This window comes from Lactuca virosa, chromosome 4 (assembly GCF_052849685.1).
Source record: "Lactuca virosa cultivar CGN04683 chromosome 4, Lactuca_virosa_CGN04683_v6, whole genome shotgun sequence".
Classification (NCBI taxonomy): domain Eukaryota; kingdom Viridiplantae; phylum Streptophyta; class Magnoliopsida; order Asterales; family Asteraceae; genus Lactuca; species Lactuca virosa.
In genome coordinates, this window is record NC_136429.1 from 245,891,321 (window position 1) to 245,897,904 (window position 6,584).

Consider the following 6,584-nt stretch of genomic DNA (forward strand, 5'->3'; position numbering starts at 1 on the left):
GTTCATGAAGAAATCAAACTGAATTTGAGATATAACTTCATATATGTAAACAGAACCGAATATAAAAATGACAGAGTTGTATATTTGAAATGGAAAGAAGGAAGAGAAGTACTCACAGTTGGGTGATGTGGCAAGTAGAATTGGGGAAATTACAATCGCATTTGCATTTGATGCCAGGATCACACACCGAAGGCATTTTCCAGCGCCTCAACCACATAGCATCCATGCGTGTTAGTGGTTACCATTTAGGGAAAAGATAAATAGACATTGGAATGGAGATAGTAGTCACCGTTTGGGGAAGGGAGAAAGAGATCAATTCAGAAATTACCCTGAAAGCACCAAATCAGTCATCAATTTTTAAACGTAAACCACTTTCAAGTAAATAGAGATGTAGAGAAAGAGAGAGTGATAGAAGAAACAGAAGGCGGTGATCGAAGTAAGTCACCGTTCGAGATAGGGGAAGAGCAAGTAAATAATAGTCAGGGTGAAGGAAAGTATCGAGAGTAAGGGAAAGCATCGATAAAAATATAGTCTGGAACAACAATGTTTAGATACCTGTTCGGTGTTCAGGGCATGATTGTGCTTGTAGTTTCTGATCTTCGTCGACAGATGATGACGGTTACAGAGGATAAATGACTTGGGAAAAGAAATCAATGATGTTCATTTGAAGATGTCGATGGTAGTTTTGTACATTTTTGTGTGTGTGGTAACTAATGGGGTGAAATTAGTAAGAAAAAAGAGAGCTCGATGATAGCAATTGTAGGTGATGGTGGTGACAACATATTTACTGAAAACAAAAGACAGAGAATGTATGAGAGAGGTCGTGAGGTGTGTGAGTTTGTAATCACAGTGAACGGAGACATACCTCGTTGTACGGATCTCGAATACACGATAATTTGAAATTAGGGTTTCCATTTCATTTTGGTGGGGGAAGTCGGCAACCGTGGACCCTCGGTGGGAGACGTTGGTGGAGATCACTGCATCTTTGGTGGACACGATGAGAATAGGTTTGATGACAGCTGTGTTTAGGAGATTAGGGTAAGGTCCATGTAGTGTAATACGTATATGATCCGTGTAGTGTAATACGTATAAGATTGGTTATATGCTTAATATTATTGTACATGAGGTAATATATGTTGTACCTCTTAATTTTCAAGAAATGAGCATTATCCTTAATAATATAGTAAAGATACATATATATATATATATATATATATATATATATATATATATATATATATATATATATATATATATATATAAAAGGTTAGAATTAAATGTTAGAATTAAATGCGAACTCCAAATATTGTGTGAATGTGTGACCAAATTATGATCATTGGATTAAATAAAATTAATGACTATGATTTTAGAGTGCATTGTATTAATGTAGGATAGCAATTACTATATAATTACAATCAATTAATTCTAAGGTTATTAAAGAGTAATTATAACATTTTATTAAATAAGATAAAAGAGAAGTAACTATATTTTAGTAAACCAAGTCAAATATATTAATAAAATCCAGATTATTATTTTTAAAACCAAATCACACAAAATCACGTATTGAAAATTTTGCAATATTTTTTTACACGATAATCACGTAAAACGAAATAGATTTCATTCTTTAAGAATTACTTAGTTTCATAACATATTTCTTTCTATAAAAACTAGGCAATTTCACTATTAGTTTTACAAAATATTAACAAAATGTTTTTATACAATGTTCACAAAGTACAAAACTAAAGAATCGGGGCATTTGATTTTTTAAAAATCATGAATTTACTTGAAACTTATTTCATTCTTTAAGAATCACATTTCATTCTTTAAGAATGCATTGACTAATAAATATTTTGAACTACTGTCATAAAACTAATGAGATATGTGAAAAAAAAATTCATTCTTTAAGAACGATCCATTAATACTTTATAACATATTTTTGAAGTATATGCAATATTCTTTGTACACAGATTTACCAAAACTACAGGCCAACTGAAAATTCTTGAAGAACAAGAAAATATTATTTTTACACATAAAAATATGTTACAGTGTGTAACATAATCTTGAAGAATATGCAATAAACTAATATATTCTTTTTATGAATTCTGAAAGAATGAGCATTCTATTCGGCACTATATCTGAGTTTTAGTCACCAACTTTCTTGATACGTATATTAAAGAATTCAATTTAAACTACTTACCAAAATTATAGGAGCGAAGTTAAATGAAATGAGTTACAATAATTATAGGATTATAACTGAAAATGCATTTATTGATTTATATGTTAATTACTATCATACATTTATTAAATGATTGGTCAAAAATTGCTTATACAATCACACAATATATAGTGTTTATATATGAACCTAACTATATATATATATATATATATATATATATATATATATATATATATATATATATATATATATATAATCTTGTAGAATTAATTGTTATACAAATTCGAAACGAAATAATCGTAGTAAATAACCAAAATATTTGTAGGAGAAAATGAATTCAATAGTATTATAACAAGAATTAAATAAAGTACTTTTTAAATAATACCCTCTTTGATTAGACTTGGAATACAATCAATACAAGCATTTTGAGAAAGGATGATCTGAAAATATAGAGACTTTGAACATCGAGATGTAGATAGAGAAATAGTAGGAGTTTTTCTAGACATAAACTATACATTTGAGAGAGTGAAATTTTTCGAATGTCTTAAACACAAAACTTTAACTTAATTTATAGAGGGTCTTGAGTTGGATAATGGTAACCGGTTGTTTTACCGGATCTTCATTTCTTGAATTTTTTTCTCAATGATTTGTCCTTTGTCATAGTTGGCCTACAATATAATTTCTTCTTTTAGTTATCTTTGTATTCTAGTAATAATTTGATTCTTGAAAATGGGGTTATGGCCGACATAACAATTTCTTCTTTTGGCAAAAGGCTTTTTGTCGTCAAGTCATGATTGAGATTAATTAATGGAGTCTATGATGACCTGCAATAAGTCTTGATAATATCTTGATAAAAAAAATTTGAGAATCATTTTCACACACGCTTTATACCCACATAGTGTTTATACGTATTTCCACAATTTTGAAAAACTACTAATCTTGAAAAACATTGAAATGAAATGCCCTACATTGAAGGTATACACCAAAATAAAATTTAGAATATTTTATTCTTCGTATGGATCATCAAACGGGTCTTGAGCGTATTGAAGTAATTGAGTTCTTGGAGTAGATTCATTTGATTTTGTAGAGGATCTACGAATATCTTGTAATAAACGGTGAAGTTCTTCTTGTGATGAACCGGCAGCGTGAAGAATTCTAGCTACTAGTTCAGGATCAGGGAGAGGAGCATTCTTGATCTCTTCTATTTTTTCTTTTGTAGAATGATGGATTTATTGATAACATTTGATCACCTTCGTTGAGTTGGCTTGAGGAAGTTTGATTTTTTCCCACCATTTTATTCTATATTGGTAGTTAAGCCATGGAGGAGAAATGTCTTTTGATTCTTGATAATTATAAGTCCATGACATAATCCATGGAATTTTGAATAACATGAAAAATTGTAATAGATATTCAAATTCAGGGATAAGTTGAACAAATAACTCTTTAAATTTGAGAAATCCATTCAAAACTTCATCAGGTAGACATTTTGGTATTAAGCCCATGAACTTATACCAATTAACAAACCATTTGGGGTATTCATAGTCAAAGTTTAGATCAAAAAAGATAAACCAAGAATGTGAATAATTGCGTACAAGGAATGCTTTGGACCAGGCCTCTTGATAATCATAATAGGAATATTTTGGGTAAGCATGATATCCTACTAAAATCTTTTCGGAATGGGGATTTATTGACCAATATTGATGTAACATTCTATTTTGGAATTTAAATAAATAAGATTAAATAAAATAAATAAATAAATAAACCCCGGGATGAGAAGTATATTTCATATTATTTTATTGAAGCCCTAAATCCATAATAGTTTATTAGTGTTAGCCTTGGGAGTAAAATTTTATAAATTCGGGAATCTATAGTCTAAATGGTATTATCTGGACTTGTGTTGAATAGATTTTTGGGAAGCAAGGGCTAAAGGGTAAAATCCGGATTCAGTTTGTGATGTTTAGGGAAGGAGGGGTCGATTGTGTAAAAGGGATGGAAGTTTGAATATGGAGTCGGGTTAAGATAGTTGACTCCCGCTCCCCCTCGTCGCATCTTCAAAACCCTAACCCTAAGTTTTTGCAGCCGCCACTTGTAACTCCTCAGCCGCCACCTCACTTCTTCGTTCGCTTTTCCGATCAGACAAGGCCGCCAAGCGGCTACCTCGCCATTGAAGCGCCACCACCACAGCCTTGCTGCCGGATATCGTGGGCTACCGGAGAACCACCGAGGACCGTGGAACACACTGTGGGCGTTAGAGCTGGCAATGGGTCGACCTGGTTTGGGTTCGGGTTCAACCCATTTATTAATTGGGTTGAAGATTTCAAGTCAATCCAACATTTTTATTTAAATAGGTAGATATTTCCAACCCAACCCAACCTTTCAGATAAATGGGTTGTCACCTGGTTGACCCGTTTATGTAAGTCCCAACCCAAACTATTAAATAAATGGGTTAAACCTGGGTTAACCCATTTAAAATAAAAACGTAAATAAATTAACTAAACACCACGTCAATTATTTCAAAACTTAAATAAACTTTTAAAGTATATTAAAAGCACAATCCCAATTCACAAATACAAGGAAATTATTCAAAAAACATTCAAGATATGTAATTTGTAAATGATTTTGAAGAGTGACTAGTGTTGTCGGTGCAAAGAAAAAAGATAGGAATTAGTTCAAAACTTAGATTAATATATGGTAAATATATATATATATATATATATATATATATATATATATATATATTTACCATATATATATATATATATATATATATATATATATATATATATATATATATATATATATATATATATATATATATATATTAAAGTTAAATGGGTTTGTGGGTTGAAAATGGGTTGACAACATTTACCCAACCCAACCTATTTAATTAAATGGGTTAGGCGGGTTGACCCATTTATCCTAAATGGGTTGAAAATCTTAACCCAACCTGCTAATTTTGGGTTGGGTTCGGGTTGGGTTGGTGGGTTGGGTCGATTTTTGTCAGCTCTAATGGGCGTCGATGCGTGGGTCACGAGCAACCAGAAGCTCTCGGTAAGTTATCTACGACCTATCTCTCATTTCCTTGTTCATTCCGGCGAGTGTTACGTGGGGTATGCCCTAGCTGCCGATGCCGGCCTCGGCCGCTGTTTCCGTTAACTTCGATGTTGCAAGTCGTCAAGTCGGTGGCTGAGGGTTGTTGTTTCTCGTCGTATTTTACGTGTGATGTTGCTAGAACTCATGAAGAATGTTGGCCAGAGGTGAGGCGAACCACCATGGCAGCTAACCATGGTGGCTGCCGTTTTCTGCCACCCATTGTCACCACCAGCCACCGTGGGAGGTGGTTGTGTGTGTATATATTGTGTGTGTGTTTTAGTGGTGAATGTTATATCATCTTTTCTTAGTCAACAGTGAAGAAGATCACCACCACCGCCGTGAGGTGGTGGCTGCCGCCGTGAGCCGCCGTCGACCACCATCGCCCAAGGTGGCAGTTGGTGGTGATCGACCTAGTGAAACCCTATTCAGCCTAAAACTTAACTTTGGACCTAATTGACACGTGTTTGGGTTACAAACCATAATTAGGGTTTAGAAAACCCTAATCTTAGAAACCATTATTTGGGATTTATCGGGACCTACGTTTGGACCGTTGGATTTGGAATTTTGAATTACGCCCGACCACATTGTATGATTGGTCTAGTGGAGTTATGTACTTAATGGGTTAAGTAAGAACACTTAACCCTAATAGTCATTTTATGTTAAAACCCAAATTATGATTGGGCTTCAACTTGGGCCTTTCTTTTGGGCTTCGGTGTTTGGATTCTTGTTCGGCCATCTGAGAACAAGTGTATGGACTATATTATTTGGATGGGCTTTAGGGTAAGGTCCATGTAAGGGGTTTGGGCCCAATTTGGAAAAATGGGCCATAGTTGCGCCTTGGTTGATTAATTGACTTTTGGGCCTTCCGAGTATGAGTTGGGCCTTAGTCTTGGACCAAGCTATGTTAGGAGTAAATGGTCCTTTCACCCCAAGTGTGTATTTATGGTGGTGCATTGAAACCCAAATGGTTAATTGACTTTTGTTTTGACGATTGACAGTTCGGGAATTTGTCAGCCAGCAACTACAGAATTATCCACGGGACTTCAACAGTGCGAGGTGAGTTTCCTTCTGGATTGAACGGGTCGAAGGCACCAATGCCGGCCCGTGTAGTTTATATCTTCTTGATAGGAACACGGAGTGTGGGCAGGGCCCGTATCTCATTATTACCTGAGTATAGATATCAGTCAGATTGTTGGATTGCTATACTTTTTGTCTGTGTGATACCTGTATGTGTTGTTAGGAATGTGAGTGTGGGTGAGGCCCATATCTCATCATTAGTTGAGTGTGGGCGGGGCCCGTATCTCATAGAGTGTGG

At 34.3% G+C, this 6,584-nt stretch overlaps 1 long non-coding RNA gene across 1 annotated transcript; it reads right to left on the minus strand.

Annotated features, from left to right (window-relative positions):
• Nucleotides 1-81: 81 nt before the first annotated feature.
• On the minus strand, nucleotides 82-2,691 carry LOC145168788 (uncharacterized). Its single transcript, XR_013742103.1, has 4 exons — nucleotides 2,562-2,691; nucleotides 866-1,019; nucleotides 556-787; nucleotides 82-329 (listed from the first exon to the last, which is right to left on the minus strand). It is a non-coding gene; the product is annotated as an uncharacterized LOC145168788 (long non-coding RNA).
• Between the last annotated feature and the right edge of the window lie 3,893 nt (nucleotides 2,692-6,584).